The sequence below is a fragment of the Lupinus angustifolius genome, chromosome LG18 (assembly GCF_001865875.1).
Source record: "Lupinus angustifolius cultivar Tanjil chromosome LG18, LupAngTanjil_v1.0, whole genome shotgun sequence".
NCBI lineage: Eukaryota > Viridiplantae > Streptophyta > Magnoliopsida > Fabales > Fabaceae > Lupinus > Lupinus angustifolius.
Window position 1 is genome coordinate 4,308,875 of NC_032026.1, and position 24,941 is coordinate 4,333,815.

At 35.6% G+C, this 24,941-nt stretch overlaps 1 pseudogene; it reads right to left on the reverse strand.

The window, feature by feature from the left end:
- LOC109332475 lies at positions 38-24,941 on the reverse strand (annotated as a pseudogene).

Here is a 24,941-nt window from a genome sequence, read left to right on the forward strand (position 1 = left end):
AATTAAGCTTCAATAATATTTGTGTATAAATATAACATGATTATAATCATATATAGTGAGAATAACATTATTTGGCATGGAATATTATAACAAATATTTACTACTCTGGTTCAAGTCACTCAAACCTTTGCATTAATAAGAATGTTTCTACCCTTATTTATATCCCATTCAAACAAGCTAACTATCCTTTCCAACAAACTTGACGTCCTTCTGTCCCAACAACTTGTCAAGATTTTGCTTCACTCTTCATATCCTTAATCCAAATACAGCAATACACCCAACACCTCTCTGTTATCACATGAGAGAAGCCTTAAGGAAAAGTCTTTTATCAATATTCCTTTCCCAAAAATTCTTCATAGAAGTTAGAGTTATTTGTTTCAACAATAATTAAAAGGGAAGGGACTGAAAGCAAGTATAACATTTTACGATGCCCATTAAATTCATGTAAGCATTTCAAAGCATACTCATTCATAAAAGCACATCCTTATGGATTCTGGTTCACTAAGTACAAGTTACCAAATTGTCCAAGAATATTCAATCAAATTTTCTCAAAGACAAGTTTGGCACTGAATTTCAGAATTTACATTAAAAAAGTTTGAGTCTTTGAAAAGAAATATAATACGTTTCTTAGTAGACACAAGACAGCACAAAATTGAGCATCATATTTGAAAATCTGGAGTTAGTCTCCACACCAAATCACTACTATTCAAGGCAATGAATAACTCATTTATAAGAACAATATGAAAATGTTACTAGAACAAAAGTGTCCAGATCTGTCTAATACCATACAAGAATAAATTAAACATTACCACAAAATAGAGTGACCAATCATATGATGATAAACTTATGAAACACTGGTACAGATAAAGTTATTAGTTGACTAGGGAAACGCAAAAATCCACAAACGAGGTTTCAATTAACACAAAAATGTGTAAGAAAATTTATATAAAATAAAGTAACTACCTGTCCAATAAGTGGAAAATATAGCTGAGCAATATACAACTTATCTTCAGGTTTCTGGTACCTCATGTCAAACTCATGCTTGCACAATAGCACTACCAAGATCCTTGCTGCCTACAAATGCACACAAGAATGACAATATTTACGAAAATGCTATTAATCAGAAAGTTCAGTCTCATACCAATTAAGAAGAAAGGAAAACAACCAAAACGTACATAGATACATCATCCATCAGGCAAAATAATTTCTCCATTCCAAATAAACTCACCTTTGTTCGTAGAGACAATTCTTCATGATCCCAAGAAAGAAAGAGTTCTTGTATTAATACAGATGAAAGGTAGTTCCTAAAATAAGAGAATGCAAAATCAAATATGTGGGTCACTGATTTGTATATAGAATTTCAGAATCTCCCCGGTTCATGTTCACCAGTCCAAAAGTTCCACTAAGTATCATTTAAATCCACCTCGTAGTCAAATAAAATATTGCATTCATGCATCAAAAGAAAACATCATTCATTACCAAGATAGTTATCATCAGCGGATAAGATTGACAAGTATTAAACACATAACATAGTTCATAAACTAAGCTAAAAACCTCAGTGTAAATTATGATAGACTTTTGTGCCAACGATAAACATACTACATACACAATCCAATAAGCACTATACCAATGAAGTACCTATCTGAAGGGTCTCTCCCAGGCATTTCCACAAAAAGATCATGGTCACATAAGATTTGTAAAAAGGTAAGTTTGCACTCATGAATAACTGGTTGACATACCCCAGAGAATTTATCAAGATATAATGATACCTGCAATAACAATAAACTTCGCATGAAGTCACAAATCAAAGCATGGAAAAAGTTGGGAAGAAAAGGGAAACAAGAAGCAGCACTTTCAAACAAAGACAAGATTCAGCATGCATAAGCAACCACATCAAAAAATTTACACTTACAGTTTTCACTATATTAAAACCATTTAAAAGATAAGTAATGCTTCAATATCCATATTTTAAGTTTATTCTCATTACTACATAACTTTCAAATTTCAATAAAGAAAGCAAATTCATCAAATCAATCACCAATTAGAGAGACCGGCCTGGTCTCAATTTCAACTTCAGTCAGTAGCAAAAGTTGTTAGAAGTTGCCTCTGACATACTTTACCTGGTTGGAAGATTACTTCTTAACAAGTACATATCCTAGTTCTAGTGATAACTACCCTCAATATGCTCAATCCTGGCTAGATGAAAGAGAAAGAAATGCAAGCAGAGAGGAACCAGATTCAGTTGATATGCAAAGGCAAGTTATAAATGAGACATTGTAATGTTGAAGCAGGCATAACCCTTCTTGTTCTTCACCATTTTAAATATTGAGGTATATGTTCACACAGTAACACTTAATAAAATATCAACATATCCTATGTACATAAAGATCGAAGAACTTGTTCTTCCCATCTTTATATGTTTAATATTTTGAAGCTGTCAGTGAAGACAAACTTGTGCACAACAATAAGGTAATTTACATTATCCATGAAATTCATGGAAAACACCTCATCTCTATCATGTATCACACAGTGAGAACAAAACAAATGACAGACAAAAAAGGCCAGAAGAAGCTCTACTAATAATTCATAAAACTAAATGACTTTCATGTAATGTAACTTAATTTCCAGTTTCCAAGACAATGAACAACACAGACCCCCAAAAAAAGTCCCTATGCAAAAAAGTCAGAAGAAGAATCTCATTTTATATTTAATATGCAGCACTCCTCAAAAGCTCAAGAAACACAGAAATAACGTACCAACTCAAAAACTTGGCGTGGCTCAATAACAGATAGAAGATCATAACAAAAGAAGGCCAAACTACTGTTCAAACGCTTTGCCAATGCTAAACCCTTCTTACAGCGCTCATGCACCTCAGTTAGCAAGCAATCATACAACTGCATTATGCATCTGAATACACCATCCTTCAACTGCATTGGTGGGATATCTTCACCTTTTGAACCAAAAGGAAAGATTGAGAACAAATCCAAGCCAATTCAAATAGTAATAAATTTTGATGTCACTAACTCGAATTTAAACAAGAAAATAAAAAGAATGCCACGGATAAATCATGTGCACAAACTAAATATCCAAACAGAATGCTAAGCCATTGTTAAAGCAAACTTAATAGGCTGGTCAGCAAGTTCAAGTGTGTCTCCCCGGTTCTATTTATATAAAAAAATCAGAATGGGATAACACTAAAAATGAATTACTTGGGGAATCAGAAAAACTATAATTTTATAATGGACCATAGATTGTTCAGATCAAAAGCTTTTAAAGGTACCTACTGGAAGACTATGATAAAAGAGGCGAGTCTTCTCCAGTGTCATTGATTTAACAATTAGCTCCAGAAAAAACCATGCCATTGCCAAAAATCATCATACACTGGTCCAACACGGTACCCTTTAGCCTGCAAAATAAACTCATTCTACGCTTACTAACCTGAAGGGTGAAATGAAGCAGGCATTTGAAAAATCATGCAAAGGAACAGATTTTGTTTGCAATTATTACAGAATAGGATGAAATCCATCCACATATAAATACAAATAAGAAAGCCAAATTCAGGTAGCACATCCTGAATATAACAGTAATTAAGAACTATATGAATGCATAGATAGTGAAAATGCCAAACAAGAATAAAATTATAGAACAAGATTTTTACTAAAAAGGAAGAGGAGTTACAAGATAGAAAAAGATATCCTCCACTAAAATGATACGGAGAGATAAAAGAAACCACCAAATAAAATGGAGAAAACAATGCAAAATGGACCTCAACCTCTAAGCAGATCCTCCTAAAAAACAAGTACTAAGAGCTAAGAGATCAGGTCATGTAAGAAGGCATGACAATCTCTCTGCATATCTAACAAAGGAAGCCAAAAAACAAGTCTCCCAAAAGACGAAAATTATGGATGGCTATCTCAGGCTCAGCAATTCAGATACTATTTTAGTTTTGCCATTTCCTTAATAGTACAAGTAATTCTTCAAAAATTAATTACTGGCAGAAAACTCCAATTACAGAAAAGATAATTCATCTATCTGAGAACTTTTATAATAATTCAAAGCTGCCTTTCCTCTTTTGGTTATGGCTACAATCTATATCTTCTATGATAGCTGTTGAGAAAACTGGCTCTACTAAATAGTATAAAATAAATGGTTAGAGAAGGGAAGCCTTTGGTTCCTAAAATGTAAGGAACAAATATAAATGAAAATTGAAAAACAAAGAAAGATAAGCATAAGAATATTTACACATGATTATCAGATCAATAACCACAGTAGACCCAGCACTTTCCACTACAACCTAATCATATTAGGTACTTACTTAACAAACCTATCTAGAAACTTCAGCACCATCAATAAATATTCGATAATGCTGCCTTCCTAGTTTTTTGGATAAAAGTGAACTTCCCACTTCCTCTCTAACACACCAAACCAATATATACGTGCACATTTGCAGGTAGCAGATTTCTCAAACATAATGAAAATTGAGGCAGATGATGATGGTTAACATTATTACAATGAACATAGGCTAGAGCATAGGCAGGTTCTAAATGAACTTGCTGGTACCTTACTTCGAGCCAAGCTTCCCCAAACAGTGGATAATCCTGGATATACAGGTGGTTGACCACCACCAAAGTCATCAAAAGCACAATCAACATAGTTAAGAAGAAAATAATTTCTTTCACCATCATAAACTGACTCTTGCTCCACCCTACACATAATTTTACATATATAAAAGAACAATATAGACAATACAGCTACAAGGAACGATTATAAAATGGAAATATTTCATCAAATAAAACGCATGAATATAGGCAAAAAGGTTTTTAATAATACATGTGAAAGAACATAAACTACTCTTAAACTAAAAAATGTATTTATAAAAAAAGCATTCCAATGCACAAAGCTACCACCTAGTGGGGTCTGAGAGGGTAGATATATGTAGTCTTACCCTTGCAAGAAAATTTCCAAGATTTGAACATATCAAGTGTGAAAATATTTGAAGAGAAGAACCACCCATTGCACAAGGCTCGTCCCTAATGAGGTCTGGGGAGGGTAAATATACGTAGTCTTACCCTCGCAAGTAAAAATGTTATTTTCAAGATTTGAACCCATCACCATTAAGGATTTTTCTGTGCACATATCAAGTACATTTTTAAGCAAATTAAACTTGGATCAAATATAGTAAAAGGTTTACCTGGATACAATATTAACCATAGCCCGGAAAGCTGCAACCTAAAAACAATATCAAAAAGGTAATCATACAGTGAAAGAAGCAAATCCAAATGTAAAGACAGAGAGAGGATTAGACCATGAAAACCTAATTCAAGGGAAAATAAAATAGCGAATGCAGCAGCGAAGCACTTTTCAAAGGAACCAAAAAAGGAGTAATTTATGTGCATACCTGAAGTGTTTCTACACCATTTCCAATAAGATGAAGCAGCATATTAAGAACGGGGTGAAGAAATTGAAGTAAAGCAGTGGAATCAACATTCTTCAAACTATTAATAGCCTGCATTCCAAAATAAGTGAACCTCAATTAAGCATTCCAACAAAGGGTGCTACATGACATGTACCAGTATGAACAAAATGTAGCTTAAAATGATTGAAAAACTGTGCCTAATAAAACCCAAACCAAACAGCCATATGGAGTGCAAAAATCAGATAGTCAAAAATTCTTTAATAGTATCTAAGACCTAAAATAAAATTAGCCCAAAATAATTTACAGATTAACTTATTTTTGCTATTAAGGACATTGGTGGTTAAAAGTATAAGAATGTTCAACATCATAATGAATACCTTTTACAGAATCAAATTAATTATGGATTTAAGATCAACACGGTTAATTACTTTGTTGTATCTTAATGTGTTCGCTTAGTTCTGCTAGAAGTAAAAGAACATTTGGAATGGAGAGATAGGATACAGTCCCAAGTCCCAACTCCGTGCTAAGTAGAAATAGAAAACCCTTAGAAGTAGCAATGAGCTCATCACCACAGAGAAGACATACACACAATCCTATTCCAAAACGAAACTAGGGGCAAAGAGACCCTTAAAAATGCAGATATCCTTCTACTGGTACAGTAGAGAACAATAGAACAATAAAAAAAACCATACAGTGGCAAACAAAAATTCACCTCCTTGTTTGTGCGTAAATTTATGCCAGCCGCTGTTTTATAATTGTCTCTAGAACACATAGATAACGAGTTAAAAATGCTCTCAGAGGAAATGTAATGTGGAAAACATAAAGATATGAAAGCAGCTATTTGATTACAGTTCACTTCATCTTTCTCTAGTGAGGAATTAATTATTTCTAGATTTACAAGTTCTGTATTTATCAAGTGCATATAATACTTCCATATGCATGGTGATAATGCTCCCATAAAAAGACTTGTGTTAGAAAGATAACAGCCATTCATGTGATGTGGCTGAGCCAGTATGATCCCGCCAATTTTGCGGCTAACACCAGACTTACTCGGCCTCACAGAATCTAGTTGTGAGGTCGGAATGGGTTGGTTACGTAGAATACAGTGATTCCACAATTAGGATTCTGAACTTTACTACTTCGAAAACCAAATAAAAAATCTAAGATATCATCTCCAGTTGAAGGGGAATAAAAGGAGGCCCCCAATAAATAATTTAAAATACATAAAGTGATATCTGCAGAAGTCCACAAGATAAAATTAAGGTAAACATGAAAGCAGACCCAAAACCATACTAAAACTAAAGCTGGACTACAATGATACCTCCAGAAGTTCAGAACCCCAAGGTGGACTTGTCTAATGCGTTCATTGATAGGATATATAGAAGAACATAGCCGCATTTTGAAGACACTTTTACCATCATCAAAATAATCCAATCTCTCCTATCAAAGAAAAGGAAAAAAATATAAAATTTCCCAAGTTCAAACATATAACGACAGAAAACAATTCAGACTCACATAAAGTCAAGTCAGGTACATTATAGTGTCAGACATCATATTAAAATTCACAAGATTAGTAACTGTAATAACAAGAATTAGATAACTTTTTGCTTGTTTTCTAATACATGAAGCAACACACTGATAATGACCATAAAGATGTTCAGTCTCAGACAAAAAAGTAAAAGAAAACACTATTAATACATGCATGATCAGTCAGGTAAGTCAGGATGGTTTAGAGAGGAAGAGAATGAATAAAGGGGGATGAGACTAGGCAATATGTTTCCTTCACTTTCTTTTGGTGTTTAAAATCTTCCAAAATTATGGGAACTTTGAAATGTTCATAAAAATAATGAGGGTTTCGGAGGATACAAGAGAATTTCATTTTCTTCACTTCATTTTATAAGACTCGAACAAGGCAGAGGTTTTTAAGTAAACCTTATCATCCCTCTGCCACATCCAAACACCCTCTTAAATTAACACTACTATCCACAAAGAAATAGAAAGACAATAAGACGTGAAAGTTACACATACCCGTCCTACATCCTGGAGATAATGAGGAACCAACTCTTTCATAATTGGAAGAGTTACTTCTGATCGCAGCCTGTATAGAATCACAAAAACAAAAGCCCCCCACATATGAAGTAAAGATATAAGTTTTGAAGACTATAAAAACTGTTACGATATAAAAAGAAAACTGGGGCAAGAAAACTCAAATGGAGCAGAATCACATCAAGGAAAAAACATCAATAATCATCCCGAGACAAAAAAAAACACATGGCAGGCATAATCATGAAAGGTGATGCAATTAAAGGTTTCCATGGCAAAAAAGGTGACTGTTTTTACTTCTTGCAACAATCTCTTGGGTTTTTGGGTTAGGGTTTATAATTCACTGTCATGCACTCAGACTTCTGCTGAATATGTAACTCAAGCTCCCCGTCCTCTCATTATACATGGACATATGCCAAAGAATGAACAACTTTATGTCTATTTTTTTCTCCTCTCTGCTTTTAATTTTGTCCATTTGAATACTAGTTATTGTGTTCATCCACGCCAATCTCAAAACAGAAACATAACCAATATACTACAAGAGCACCGAAACTGTTGGAAAGTAAGTCTCACATCGCCTACCTTGTTGTCTCGGGAATGGTTTAAATACTAGATGTGGACTACTCCTCTCATAGCCAATTGGTTTTGAGATGAAACTTCTTTCCGGTTGTTATGGGCCAAAAGATGCTCTCTTTCCTTTTGTCAAAGGTAACCGACCGGCAAGCTTATGTAGAGGGGGCATGTTGGAAAGTAAGTCTACATTATCTACCTCATTGTCTCAGGAATGGTTTAAATAACTGTTGGACTTCTCTCATTGTCAATTGGTTTTGAGATGAAACCTTAACAGAAACGCTTAACTTTTGAATTCACCAACATATAAATTTTATATCCAGGCCACCTGCTCTCAGCAGCACGTTACTTGGCATCACCAATACAGTCATTAAATTTATAATTGGCATTTCTATCATAATTCAAAAGCAATCAGTTTTAGTTTGGCTAAGCAACAAAGATCAAGCAGGAACTGTAATTAATTAATAAGATAAACATTTAAGTCTAACCAGAGAGAGAAAGATCAAATCAAGGGTACATACTGAGCATGTGACCATAAAGGAAGTGCCGCATATCCAATTACCACCTGGAAAATTTGACAAGGATAATTGATTCAAAAAAATCAACAAGCAGCCCCGGACAACCAACCATAAAGAGAAGGGTGAAAATTGAGAAATTAAGTGGAACACAAACTTACTGGCTTTGGAGATTCCAATTTTGTGTGAAGATCAACGTGAAAGAAGGTAAATAGAAGGTGGTGCATTGGTGTCCACATAGCAGGAAGGGAAAGTTTAATTTCATCATGGTAGCAAGCAACCCTGGCCCCAACAGCAACTTGGGTATGAGCCCACTTCAGAAATGAAGCATCTGAGCCTGGATCTCTAGGATGCATTGCCTGGCCAGATTAATCATACCCAAGAAATGAGTAAGATAAAGGTAAGTGTAGCACCATGACATGCAAAAATGAATGTCTACGAACATCACCATCATCCTCCCTTAGTTCAACACGTATGAACAAATTCCTCTTCCTACTCAAACTTACAGTCAACGGATACACATACAGGCAGTGAAAAGGTTGCAAAAAGGGCTCGTTTCTCGTCTAGTGCGGAAGTCAAAAGCATGGAACTATATGTTAACCAATAGAGAGCATATTAGCAGAGACATGGAATACAGAAATGAAATTAACTTGAAAAACATAGTATAAAATGAAATATCTTCACCATAACAATGCCAAGCTTTATTTTCTTGACCAAACAAAAAATAGGCTAGAAAGATTCAGAGATCCCACAAAAAGTGACTAGCAAGACAACTTATGAATAAATATCTAGCATTCATATATCCAATTTTACATAAATTCCACTATATGCACATGATACCCTATCAAAAGAATTACTTATAACAGGTCGTGATCTAATTCACTTAATGTACTCAATAATGTTACAACCTAACACCTATAGGTACTATCAAGATGTTATCTTGATCACTGTAACAAAGAAAGAAGTTATTCTGATGATTTTATAATCTCAAACATCCAAAACCTTACAAAGACCCTACCATTGTACCAAAATTTGGCTATACAAATGCACTTTAAGACAAAAATTGTCATTATAAATCCCTTAAAACAGTAAATCCAACTCTAGCAGAAACTAACTCCAAAAGGTAAATATCTATGGTCCACTCAGTCAAGACACATATACTTACATCAGCATTAAAATCTGGATTTACATGTTGATTTGCTCCATTTACCGAAACCTCTTTCCCGCCATAGAAATTCCACTTGGAGACACTACCCTGAGGATCATCAGAAACATTACTATGATACTTTCCAGATGATGAACCCGCAATGTTATCCCCTGGGTCAACAGAATCATTGGTTATAATACCACTTTCAGACACGTTTTCTAAGTCAGCTTGAGAAATTTGATGCTTTTCAATTTCCAGTTTCAAAACGCCTTTCACAGGTTTATGCACTTTACGCTTGGGATCCTTGACAATTAAGAAATACCAGCCAAAGAAAACAAGTTATTGCAAAATACTAATTTTTAAATCATAGAGCAGGCATAGTGTCTTCTCGAGATAACAGAAATGCACAGTTAGCAAGAACACAGACTTTGAGTATAACAAGTTCTGGCACAGCATAGTGTCCATAATTCAATGTTTAGATCAAGCGCAAATTATTTTTAGAAAACATAAGCCCAATAAATATGAGCAAGTGAGCAACTAAAAACTGAAATTCTTATTGAATTGAATAAAATAAACAAATGATCAGAAAGAAAGATTCAGTACAACTTAACATCTAATTAGATGGAGAATGGAACACAAAACCCATACAAAAGCAAAATAAATAAATAAAAAAAAATAGTTAATGCATATTGAATGATTGTAGCATAGTTGCCTTAAATAATTCATTAAAAGCATTTTCAACAATTATAAAATTACAAGTAGCAGATAACTTTCGCCAGAATTCATATGCCGTCAATTTAATCACTCAGAAAATAAAACTCTACTGAATGACACCTGAAACATATGATGAATAGGCCACATACCTGAAGTGATTCCTCAGTATAGCTTTCTTTGACTTTATTTAAATTTGAAACCTCAACTACAACAGAATTTCCATTTGAGTAACTCAGCTTTCCATCTGAACATATCTTTCCACTAGTCTCAAAAACACCTTCATGGGAACTTGAACCAGATATACTTCTAGCTAGAGGGCTACTTGAGGAAGCAGGCCCCACTGAAGCTGCACCAGTACTGCTATCAAACAATGATACAATGGCCCATGAGAACTACTCTTTGTAAGGCATGATTTAAGACCACACTTGCAATTTTTGCTTCTCTCTCTCAGTCAAGTGCACCTGTCCAAGTAAGTGAATCTTAGAGCCTAAACAATTTTTTAGATGATATATTATATCAGGCACAACTAACATCACATTGCCGATTACAATCTAAAATAATCAGGTATCCATAGTCAGCAAGTCTACGTTCAAAGAACATATTTATTTCTAGAAAACAATTTAAGTCCAAGCTGGGCAATGCATTGTTCTATGAAAGAAAATAGTATACTTGATCTTCTTTTTTATAATAAAAGAAATCTGGTTAGAAGAAACAATCAAAGTACAATGGAAGAGGATAAGGCATCCTCGCAAACAAAACAAAATGAAACAACTAGAACCTATGTAACAAAGCATGTCGAACCCTCTACATACCTATCAGATAAACACCACTAAAAAGCCCTAGGGCAGAGCATCAAAGGGATGCCGAAGCTTACTGTCAAAAAGGAGTCATAGGATATCCCATTGTTCCTTTCCAAGCATATACAGCAAAAATTGTAAAACTAGAGCACTTAAATAAATAAAATAACATCTTTCTCACCACCATGTTACAGTCTTCTCATTTTTAACACCACCAAATAATTTTGTTTAAATAAATAATTAATAGATAGATCACACCCTTTTATGGTCCAAAAGTGCTCCTATATATTCTATGTTAGAAATAGTTAGTTGGTTAAGTTTCTATAATTGGCAAGTTTTCAAAAGTTAGTTTTGTTAGTTGAGGCTTTGGCTTACTATAAATAGCTTGTGTATCATATTGGTTGTGTAATCATAGATGAATCATTGCTGAATTCGTACACTCACTCTCTTATCTCTAATCTACTACATTTCTCTAATTCTAACTTTTCTCTTTCAATCTCAACCTCCCTGTTTTTCTTCATTCTTCTTCTTCATCAATCTTCTTGTTCACGGCAAGAGGGGAATTCGATTTTCTCCAACAAATTGGTATCAAGAGCACAAGGGAGATCCTACACACTCTATCCCCTCCAATTTCCTTCTTCTGCGGTTTCTTTCAATGGGGCACACAAGCACAAGCTTTCTAGCTAGCCTGCCTGTCCTTGATGGCAAAAATTGGAATAGATGGAGCATTCAAATGAGGGCAATCATGGGATTTCAAGAAATCTCAGAAATCGTTGAGCTTGGTTACCCTCAACTTGAGGCAGATTCAACAGAACAACAAAGATTGGCATACAAGGAGAACAAGAGGAAGGATTGCAAAGCCATGTGTCTTCTACATCAGTATGTTGATGAAGCACGCTTTGAGAAGATTGCTTCAGCACAATCCTCACAAGAAGCATGGCAAATTTTAGAGAAATGTAATAAGGGAGCGGAACAATTGAAGAAGGTTAGACTCCAAACTATGAGGCGACAATATGAATTGATGCAAATAGAGTTGAATGAGAAGGTTGCCCAGTTCTTCAACAGGATCATCTGTCTTACAAACCAGATGAAAGCTTGTGGTGAAATTATAGTTGATCAAGCCATTATAGAAAAGATACTGAGAAATCTTACCCCAAACTTTGATCATATAATTGTTGTTATTGAAGAATCAAAGAGACTTGAAGATTTGAAGCTGGAAGATCTTCAGGACTCCCTCAAGGCTCATGAGCAAAGTCTCATTAAGAGATCAATTGATAAAGTCAGTCAAGCATTGCAAGCTCAGACTTACAAGAAGGGAAGATACTTTGGTAAGAATAGTGAAAGAAATCGAGGAAGGGGGAAAGACTATAAGGGGAAGAACTTTGGTAACTTTAGACTTCAAGATCAAGAAAGAACTGATCTTGATCAAGCATCAACTTACTCAAAACGAGGAGATGGTAGCAACTGGAGAGGAGGAAAGAAGAAAATAGACAGAAAAAGAGTGAAGTGTTTCAATTGCAGTAAATTGGGTCACTTCTCTTCTGAATGTCAATCACAACCAAGATACTCTGATACTCACAATATACAGCACCATGATGAAGCTCACATGGTGAAGGAAGATAATGGCTATGTTGATGATGATTCACCCATCTTGCTAATGATGACAACAAATCAAGGCAACAACAGTGAAGAAATTTGATATGTGGATTCTAGGTGCTCCAACCATATGACAGAACATAGAGAGTGGCTTGTCAACTTTGATTCTAGCAAGAAGAGCAAGGTAAAGTTTGTTGATAATAGAACTATCCAAGTAGAAGGGAATGGAGATGTTGTGATCAAAAGAAAAGATGGCAAAAATGCTTTGATTTATGAAGTACTTTTTGTACCAAACATGAGTCACAACTTGATCAGCCTTAGTCAGCTATTAGAAAAGGGGTTCTCTGTGAGTATGCAGGACGGTGAGCTTGAGATCTTTGATTCAATCAGAAAGAAAATCATCAGAGCTCTTCTAACTCAAAACAGAACATTTCAGGTAAATCTCAATGTCATTGAATCCCAATGCCTTAATACTGAAACTCCGAGTGAAGATGTATGGCTATGGCACATGAGACTTGGTCATTTGAATTTCAAAGACCTTAGTCTTATGAAAACAAAGGAGATGGTTCTTGGTTTTCCCTTAATTCAGATACCAAATAGGATATGTGACAGTTGCCAGATCAACAAGCAACCAAGATCACCATTTAGCAAATTCACTGCTTTAAGAGCCAACAATCTCTTACACATTGTCTACTCTGATGTCTGTGGTCCTTTTGAGACTACCTCACTTGGTGGAAACATATATTTTGTCACATTTGTTGATGACTTTAGTAGAAAAATTTGGCTATACTTGATCAAGCTCAAGAGTGATGTGTTTGGTATATTCAAGATCTTCAAGTGTATGGCTGAAAAACAATCAGAAAGATCAATTAAAGTGTTGAGAACTAATGGAGGAGGTGAATTCACATCCAAGGAATTCGAATTGTTTTGCACTAAGAATGGAATTCTGCATGAGGTGACTGTACCTTATACTCCTCAACATAATGGAGTGGCTGAAAGAAGGAATAGAACCATTCTTAACATGGTTAGGAGCATGCTGAAATCTAGGAACCTAACACATGGCTTATGGGATGAGGCTGCAACAACAACATATGTCCTTAATCATTGTCCAACAAAGAAACTTGAATCTAAAGTGCCTGGGGAAGTCTGGTCTGGCAAGAAGCCTTCAGTTACACACTTCAGAATTTTTGGATCAGTTTGCTATAAACATATTCCTGACCAGAAAAGAGGAAAGCTGGATTACAAGAGTGAACTCTTGATCTTTGTGGGCTATCACTCAACAGGATCCTATAAGCTATGCAATCCTAAGACTAATCAAGTCTTGTTCAGTAGGGATGTGCACTTCAATGAGGCAAGCACTTGGACTGAAAAACAGAAGATAACAGAACCTATAGTTCAGATTCCTCTGGAATGGAATCCTAGTGACTTCATGCCATCTGAAACCATGAATCCAAGTGAGAACGAGTCTCAGTCAGAAGCTGGAACCAATGTTTGCGATGCAAGCAGACCCTCTAGGATGAGAAACCTACCAGCAAGGCTAAGAGATTCTGAAATCCTACCTGATAATGTGATCACAGAAGAAGGTGAGTTGGTTCAGTATCTTGCACTTTTTGCAGACATTGAACCCATCACAATTGAGGAAGCCTTTAATAGCAAAGTATGGAAGGAAGCCATGGAGGAAGAATTAAGGTCCATTGTTAAGAATGAGACCTGGGAGCTGGTTCAACTTCCAAATGATAAAAAATCGATTTCAGTAATATGGGTCTTCAAAACAAAACTCAAACCAGATGGCTCAATTGGCAAAAACAAAGCAAGGTTGGTAGCGAAGGGCTTTATGCAAAGGGAAGGTGTGGATTTTTTTGAGGTCTTTGCTCCTGTGGCCAGACTTGAAACAATTAGATTGGCAGTGGCTCTAGCAACCAAGAATATCTGGGAGATGTGGCAACTTGATATGAAATCAGCCTTCCTCAATGGCTCACTTAATGAGAAAGTCTACATAAAACAACCCCCTGGTTTTGTGATAAGAGGCGGTGAGGACAAAGTCTATAGATTGAAGAAGGCTTTGTATGGGTTGAGACAAGCTCCAAGAGCTTGGAATAGAAGAATTGATGCATTCTTCTTAAAGACAGGGTTCATAAAGTGTGATGTTGAGCATGGTGTCTATGTGAAGTGTACTTGACAACAATCATGTTCTTATCATCTGTTTGTATGTGGATGATCTCTTAATTACTGGAAGCAATTCAGCTGGAGTTGAATTGGTCAAGCAGAGCCTGAAATCAGAATTCGAAATGTCTGATCTAGGTAGGCTATCCTACTTCCTAGGCATAGAGTTCAGGCAAATTGATGGAGGAACCTTTATGCACCAAAGAAAGTATACACATGATGTTATAAAGAAACAACATGGTTAATTGCAATTCAGCTGAGACACCAGCAGATCCTATCCTAAAACTGGACAGAAGTGACACTAAACCTGCTATAGATAGTACTGAGTTTAGACAGATGGTTGGTTGTTTGAGATTTATTTGCCACACCCGACCTGAAATCTCATTCAGTATTGGATTGGTAAGTAGATTTATGAGTGATGCAAGGAAGCCTCACCTTGTAGCAGCCAAAAGAATCCTAAGATACCTTAGTGGTACACTTGATTTTGGAGTTTTCTTCTCCAATAAATCAGGGAAATGCAGGCTGCAACTCTCTTCTTACTCTGATTCAGATTGGTGTGGGGATTTGATTGAGAGAAAGATCACTATGGGCTATGTGTTTATGCTATGTGGCTCACCTGTGTCGTGGTGCTCAAAGAAGTAGGAAATTGTTGCTCTCTCTACATGTGAAGCTGAGTATGTTTTAGCTTGTCATGCTGCTTGTCAAGCCTTGTTGTTGAGTTTATTACTTGAAAAGTTGATGGTTGGGTTTGAAGGCAGTGTGGAGCTTGCTGTTGATAACAAATCAACCATTAATTTGGCCAAGAATCTAGTTGGTCATGGCAGAAGCAAGCATTTAGAAAGGAAGTATCACTTTGTTAGAAACCAAGTAGAAAAAAGCAAGATTTATTTGAAGTATTGCAAAACTGAACTGCAAATTGCTGATGTGATGAAAAAATCGGTTAAGGTTGATAGATTTAGGTTGCTGAGAAGGTTATTGTGTGTGGTATGCTTGTAACAAGTGGTTTAGAATTAAGGGGGAGTGTTAGAAATAGTTAGTTAGTTAAGTTTCTATAATTGACAAGTTTTCAAAAGTTGGTTTTGTTAGTTGAGACTTTGGCTTACTATAAATAGCTTGTGTATCATATTGGTTGTGTAATCATATATGAATGATTGATGAATTCTTACACTCACTCTGTTATCTCTAATCAACTACATTTCTCTAATTCTAACTTTTTCTCTTTCAATCTCAACCTCTCTGTTTTTCTTCATTCTTCTTCTTCATCAATCTTCTTGTTCACGGCAAGAGGGGAACTTGGTTTTATCCAACATATTCTATAACATGTACAAAAAAGGAATTGACTCAAAATTAATGGGTAAATAAGAAAACAACTACAACAAATGTTGTAAGAAATATATCAACACATACTAGATCTTTACGTGAATAAATAGAAGGAGTAACCCCGCCTTCTTCGGTAGCATGCTTCTCCAACTTGATTAAGAAACAAACTGAAGCAGATGGAGCATCTAAATAAAAAACTGCACGACGTTCATATGTAATTTTTGCATGGAAATTTTAAAGAATGAATAGTCATTGTTACTTCGAACCCAATGATTCCATGCATTAGGAAAATAAAATGTCCCAGAAAACATGTTAAACTTGGTCATGTATAGCTTACATCCCACATTTCAGTTGGAAAAACATGAAAGTAAAGGTCTTCTGATAATTTTTCTCTTCTTTCCCTATTGTATAAGCAAATTGTACCGTAGAAGGGCTATGCAAAAACAGAGTTCTAAGTCAGAAACGTTAATACGTTTTCAATGCATAAACCTTCAAAACTAAGAAGGCAACATCACAATCAGAGTAAGCAATTAGGAAACAGAACAAATATAACCAGCTAAACCTGCTTGAAATTTTAAAGATTGAACTTTTACAGAGATCTTCATTCCACTGGGGTGCCCAAGAGAAAAGGAAGGAGAATGAAAAACTCAGTTGATTAAAACAAAAAGGAATCGAGAAAAGACTGATAAAACTATTCTGCTCAGAAACAACATGAGGACTGTTATACGGTGATATAGGATTTTCAGGCATCCTTTGTCCAAATATTAATGATCTCTCATTTTCCCAATCAAACGCTGGTTCATAAGCAGGAATGGGAGATTGACCAACATGTTGTTGTGTATTAAGTATAAAGAGGGAAATGCATGTGTTCAGTTAAGCATCGATGTTGTTTTGAAATACAAAAGAAACTATAAACTCTAAACTAGCATAAAATAGAGGAATTGTTATGGTACTCTTACTCCGGTGAGTACAATACCATTGAGAGTTGCCAAGCATTCATTGGATGTTAATTTCACAGTAAATGTTTAAAATTTGATCAAAAATAAAATAATAAAACTTTGATGGGTGTCACGTCTAATGAGTAAATGGTACTATAGCATTTCGCTCGAAAGAATTAAAACAACTCGAAGGGGAACTCACATTTGAGGGGAGATGTTGTGCAAAAGTGAATGAGTTAAAGAACATATAAGTGAATAGACACATAGACCTAATGCCTTAAGGTTTTTGGTACGGATGTGGTGTCAAACCCACTTATATGCTTCTGTCACTTAGCCCATGGAGGAATGTTATAGCCCATGGATAAATATCTCCCAACACATCCAACAAAAAATTTGTATCTTTGAAAACATACTTTAGGTGATAAATCTAAAATAAGCATTAAGAGTAGATAAACTGAAACAATAGATAAAAATCACATAACTTACATTACAAATCAAAATCGATACAAGGAATAAGAAATGTTACACCATAGTCCAAACTCGTGAATGATTAGCCTTCCATCAAGGATGTTATAGACTCAAAGGATTAATCCAAGAACATGCTCCAAGATCACACTTTTCCCAACTTCTTTTCCCTCCGAATTTCCTAAGGGAAAAGTAAATTATCTAAGCTACTTCTAAGTAAAATATGGACTGATTTCAGAGCAAATGGGATCACATTATGAGACCATATTAGACTGAATAAGATAATTTGAAATGAAGGGGAAAGGTCCATTATATAGGAATTCAGCAACCCACTAAGCCCCTTCTTTGGCACACTAAGCACCTAGCATCCAGCCAAGTTGTGGTGCTTGCCTCGTTTGGCCAAGCAGCTGGCCAGCTTGGGACTAGCTTAGCCTACTCTTGCTCTTGTCCAAGCTAGGCTCAACCTATTGTGGGCGAAGCTAAGAAGCTCATACGCCTAGCATATGCCTCTAGCCTTCCATGCATGGTGAGACATCCTACTTGACTTGGCTTGCTTGGATCATGGGTGAAGTCACGATAGACTGACCTTCCTTGGGGTCTAGTTTAAGTTTGGTGGGAGTTTGAACATACCTAACATAGGTTTCTTCATAAGAGGGTAAGCTTTTCTTCAAACTCAAGCAACCTTGCCCTTACATATTAGCTTGGCGCCTAGCTTGGCCACGCCTAGAGGGTTTATACATTTTTGCTCCTTATTTAGTTCTCTGTTGCTTGTTGGCCTGAGACTTGTCTTCGTCTCATTATTTTGATGATTGTAATCACTTTAGTCCCTGAAATTCACTTAGGTTTGGACAAGAGGTATGGTTATATACAGTGTACATTTTATTCAAAAGTTGAGTTATAGGTTGGGTTTTAAGCATGATCAACCAAAATAAGTGCCATAAAAGTGTTAGAAATTAGGTATGTTTTGGCACTTATCATAAACCTCTCAAAAAAATAGTTGTGTTACGTTAAGTGCATCTGCAATATGCTTGCATGGGATGAAATGAGGTTCTAGTAGCACTTCAATAGGAGAATGGAATAAGTAGCCTAGTGGAGGTTTTTAACAATTGCTGCATCATTTGGCATATGGTTTTTAATATTGGCGACAATGGAAATTGAGTTGCTAGCTCATTGTTGGCAATGAAAATAACCCTTAAATTATGACTTCAATGGCCCTTATTCTATTCAACATAAAATGAGAACTAAGAAGTGTTAGAATAGTCATTTTATCCTATCTTAGGGAAGACAAAGGAGAATGTAAAAATAACTGCCTTCAGTTAGCACTGCATCAAAAAGTGGTTTGTTTGGCAAGGTGGCCTTTTTTAAATTGCCAATGACAAGTACACTTCCACATTTGAGGCAGCATACATTGCAAGTGGGAAGTGTCAAGATAGCACTTAGCTTGCCTATATTTTGATGAAAACAAAGAAATTAGTGAAAACTTAAAGTTAGATTCAAATTGATACATTCTGTTTGTATGATATACTGGATGCTATTCTGATATACAATATGTAAGCTCTATTATTCGTTCCATTATCGGTTAACNTTTCCCAACTTCTTTTCCCTCCGAATTTCCTAAGGGAAAAGTAAATTATCTAAGCTACTTCTAAGTAAAATATGGACTGATTTCAGAGCAAATGGGATCACATTATGAGACCATATTAGACTGAATAAGATAATTTGAAATGAAGGGGAAAGGTCCATTATATAGGAATTCAGCAACCCACTAAGCCCCTTCTTTGGCACACTAAGCACCTAGCATCCAGCCAAGTTGTGGTGCTTGCCTCGTTTGGCCAAGCAGCTGGCCAGCTTGGGACTAGCTTAGCCTACTCTTGCTCTTGTCCAAGCTAGGCTCAACCTATTGTGGGCGAAGCTAAGAAGCTCATACGCCTAGCATATGCCTCTAGCCTTCCATGCATGGTGAGACATCCTACTTGACTTGGCTTGCTTGGATCATGGGTGAAGTCACGATAGACTGACCTTCCTTGGGGTCTAGTTTAAGTTTGGTGGGAGTTTGAACATACCTAACATAGGTTTCTTCATAAGAGGGTAAGCTTTTCTTCAAACTCAAGCAACCTTGCCCTTACATATTAGCTTGGCGCCTAGCTTGGCCACGCCTAGAGGGTTTATACATTTTTGCTCCTTATTTAGTTCTCTGTTGCTTGTTGGCCTGAGACTTGTCTTCGTCTCATTATTTTGATGATTGTAATCACTTTAGTCCCTGAAATTCACTTAGGTTTGGACAAGAGGTATGGTTATATACAGTGTACATTTTATTCAAAAGTTGAGTTATAGGTTGGGTTTTAAGCATGATCAACCAAAATAAGTGCCATAAAAGTGTTAGAAATTAGGTATGTTTTGGCACTTATCATAAACCTCTCAAAAAAATAGTTGTGTTACGTTAAGTGCATCTGCAATATGCTTGCATGGGATGAAATGAGGTTCTAGTAGCACTTCAATAGGAGAATGGAATAAGTAGCCTAGTGGAGGTTTTTAACAATTGCTGCATCATTTGGCATATGGTTTTTAATATTGGCGACAATGGAAATTGAGTTGCTAGCTCATTGTTGGCAATGAAAATAACCCTTAAATTATGACTTCAATGGCCCTTATTCTATTCAACATAAAATGAGAACTAAGAAGTGTTAGAATAGTCATTTTATCCTATCTTAGGGAAGACAAAGGAGAATGTAAAAATAACTGCCTTCAGTTAGCACTGCATCAAAAAGTGGTTTGTTTGGCAAGGTGGCCTTTTTTAAATTGCCAATGACAAGTACACTTCCACATTTGAGGCAGCATACATTGCAAGTGGGAAGTGTCAAGATAGCACTTAGCTTGCCTATATTTTGATGAAAACAAAGAAATTAGTGAAAACTTAAAGTTAACTCAACAAATCAACATGCCACAGATTCAAGAGTTTCATGTCTAAACTAGAGTCTTAGATTTGTGTCTTAGTTATTGAGTTTAGGTTAGGTAAACCTAGATGCAAATATAACAAGTTCTAAAAACTATCATATCATTTACATGAGACATGTCATCTAGATTATTATATGTTCATGCATTAATCATACATGTTATTTGTGCATTAGGGCATAACATAATGGTAAAACATGTATAGTTGATAAGCATAACATATAGGCAGTTTACCATTTAATATCTTAACTGAAAATATGTTAGTTAATCGATTAAGTAAGGCTTTAATCGATTAACGTGAAAACAATTTTAATCAATTTCAACAGATAACTGAAAAACAAAATTCAGTTATTCTAAACAACTTGTTAATCGATTAACATGACACTTAATCAATTAACTAGGCACAAAACGACTTTTCTACATAAATTGTGTTTTTACACCATACTTCATACATTCATTCATTCATTTTTAGAATTGCTAAGTTGCAAATTTTCATGTTCTTTGTATGTCATATAGGTAGAGAGAATTGAATGTGATATTAGTGAGAGATGGTATCATGCTTAGGGATTAAAATGTCATCCATTGCATGTGATTAAATGTGTTCATCATTCTATCTTTCTTACATGATTCTTTCAATTCTTTTAGAGATTTCTTAGGGTAGAAATTACATGTTCTTCATGATTCTGATCTTCTACATATTCACAATAATTTGTGAGATTTGTATAAGGTTTATAGCTTGTCTTAATTGTAATATTTGAGCTATTTTGTGCTTAACATTACTCTGTTTTTGTTGTGATTTCTGTAACAAGGAAAGTCGATCATTGGTGTCATACCACCAACGAGATACAGAGAGTCTTCATCAAGACTTGGAGGTCTTGAGTTTAGAACATACTCTTGGTTGGGGCTGGATCGTAGGAAAGGTTTTCCTAGGCGATTGGGTAAGGTCAAATCGAGGTATAGGTTCTGGATATTCAAGAAGGCAGCGTTCAAGGTCTTGTAATTGGAAGTGTGTATGTAAGATACATTGGCTTCAATTTTTAGTGAAGAAAATCTCCCAGATCAGAAGGGAGGATTGGATATAGTTTTGCAGTGGACCGCAAAACAAACCAGTATAAAAACCTTGTTGCAGGTTGTTTCTTACCCTTATCTCTTTATTGTTTTAAAGTGTTTTTAATTGCCTATTGTAGCTGATATTTTGAGTTTAGTAACTCTGCCATATAAAGATCATTTTTGTTCAAATATATTTGCTATATCATTTCTGTATAATCTGTAAGTGGCTGTGTAATTGAGTCATTTATCAACTGTTAATTATGTGCGACTTAATCGATTAAGGCAGTCTTTAATCGATTAACAGGGTGATTTTCCAGAATAGGGCTTTGGTGCAAAAATAGCGGTAAGTGGGAACCGCAATACCTATTCAAACCCCCTTATAGGTGTATTATGTCACTACTACCTAACATACATCCCTACTAATATGTTCTTCGTTGTTTGATTCCTAGATGATTTTTAACCGTAAACTACACCTAGTAACACATAACTAGTTATTCTTAAAAAGAAACCTTTAGACAATCTCATATCCTTCTATATCGTGACCCTAAGCTTGGTCAAAAATTGGATGAAAAGTGATGATCTATCTAGAGACTTGCACTATAATCAAAACCGCATAGCTCCACATTAACTTGCAATAACAAATACCTCATACAGCTAAGGCGTCAACCACCTTATTCAAAATTACAAAATGATTTTACAACACAATTGAATTGTTCAAGGAAGTTGACCAATTATGCATGTCAAGAAGAAATTTTATCCTGTCGATGAAGGTATTTCACGACCTCATGATTCGTGTATAGGATGATCTCTTTGTGGAAAAGGTAGTGGCACTAATGATTTATAGCTTGCACAATGGCATAGAACTCAATATCATACATATTGTGCCCAAGCTTAGGATATGGTAATTTCTCACTATAATAGGCCAAGGGCCTACCGTTCTAGCTCAGCACACCCTAATATCAACCTTATAAGTATCTGCATGTAGGTCAAGAGGTTAGGGAAGACCACATCAACTTCATTTGTCAACACAAAGTTTTCCTCTTTCATGTAGTTCGTGATGGAAGCCAGAATGCTACTAAAATGCAGAATAAATCGTTGATAAAACGAGGCTAACTGTTGAAAGCTTCTGACTTCAGTAATGGCCTGAGAGGTGGTCCAATTTCTAACTACATCAACCTTGGACTCGTCAACCTGTAACTTGTTGGGCCAGATGACATAACACAAAAAAGAACTCGTTGCATTATGTTTAGAATAGAAGATAAAGAGATGTATGGAAAGTAAATAATGTATGTTCATTGATTTTTTAACTGGAATAACAAAGGAATGTTTCTTATATACATAATGCCTTGCAATGTAAGTAATATCACAAACTTAACTAACTTTTAAACAAACTAAAACACGCGCTATAAAACAATTAAGTACGTGCTAAATGTGCACTAAAAGCTCTACTACATCCATCATTCAAGACCCAAGTGAACCTAAAGGAGTTGTGAATGACACATTGATTTTGGCCCATCGAGCCTAGGCACATGATGCACAAAAGCTGACTGAGGCTGATGCATAAAGGCTGACCGAGGCTTATGCATCATTTTTTCTATTTTGATCAAGTCTAGTGCACAACTTTCCAGTACTATGCGTGATGCATTGAAGCACTGCACTCTTACCCAAGTCTGATGCATAACAATGCTTAATCTGCAAACATACAAAGAAACTGCAGCAATAACATGATATAATGCAATATGTATAGATTAATGTATTTCAATACCCCCCCTCAATCTAGAGAGTGGATATCAATCACTCTAACTCAGATAACAGATGATGAAAGATAGAGGGATACGAGGCCTTAGTCAAAATGTCTGTAGTTTGTTGTTCAAAGCTAATGGGAAGCAAATGATAAAGCATGTTTTGCAGTCTTTCCTTAGTAACATGGCAATCAATTTTTATATGTTTTGTCCTCTCATGGAAGATAAGATTAGCAGCAATATACCTTGTTGAATCATTGTCACAATAAAAAAGTGCAAGTTGTTTGAAAGAAATGTGAAAATATGAAAGCAAATAAGTAAGCCATTGTACCTCACAAGATGCAATTGTCAAGGCACGATATTCTACTTTTGAAGAAGACTTGGATACTGTGTTTTGCTTCTTGGATTTCTAAGAAATCAAGGCATCCCCTAAAAACATACAATAACCATCAATGGATCTCCTTGTATTAGGGCAAGTAGCCCAGCCTGAGTTAGTGAAACCTTTTATATGAACCATAGAATTGGCAGGATAAAGTAACCCTTGTCCAGGGCTACTTTTGATGTAACGAAAAACCCTGGTCATAGCTTTGTAGTGGTTCATAGTAGGAGAATTCATGATTTGGCTAAGTTGTTGAATAGAAAAGCTCTAGTCAGGCCTTGTGTTGGTCAAATAAAGGGGTCTTCCAAAAAGTTATCTATAGGTGACATGGTCATGGTATTAGTTGCTATCATTTTGATGAAGATGGGTATTCTTCACCATTGGTGTTGTAACAGGTTTGGATTCCAAGAATCATATGTCAAGTAATAAGTCTAAGGCATACTTCCTTTGGCACAAGGTAATGTCATGTTTAGATCTTGCCACCTATAGGCCAAGGAAATATTTCGAAACCCCTAGATCTTTGATCTTCAAGTTATGACTTAGATGTTGTTTGACAGAGTTTATTTTAGAATCATCATTCCCATCCAAGATTAAATCATCAATATATGTTAATAAGGCAGTAAAATGATTATGCATAGATATAGTGAACAAAGAATGACCCTGTGAGGATTGCTTATAGCCTAAGGAAATCAGGGCAGTGCATAACTTCATAAACCATTAACTACTAGCATGCTTCGATCTATAAAGGGATTTGTTTAATTTGCATACAAGATTAGGCATAGAAGAAAGGATACCTTGAGGTAAAGACATGAAGACATCTTCATTCAAATCACCATGTAGAAATGCATTATTAACATTAAGTTGTTGTAGGGACCAACCTTGACTAGCAGCCAAGGCTAATAGGAGCCTAATTGTGGTCAGCTTGACTAGAGGGGCAAAAGTATCATAATAATCCATACCTTCAGTTTGGTTGCACATTTTGGAAAAAAGTCTAGCCTTGTAACTTTGGATAATGCCATCAGAGTTAAATTTGAGTTTGTAAACCCATTTAGATTCAATAGCTCTTTTATCATGTGGCAGTGGAACAAGAGTCCAAGTATTATTGTAAGCTAAGGCTACAAGCTCATCTTTCAT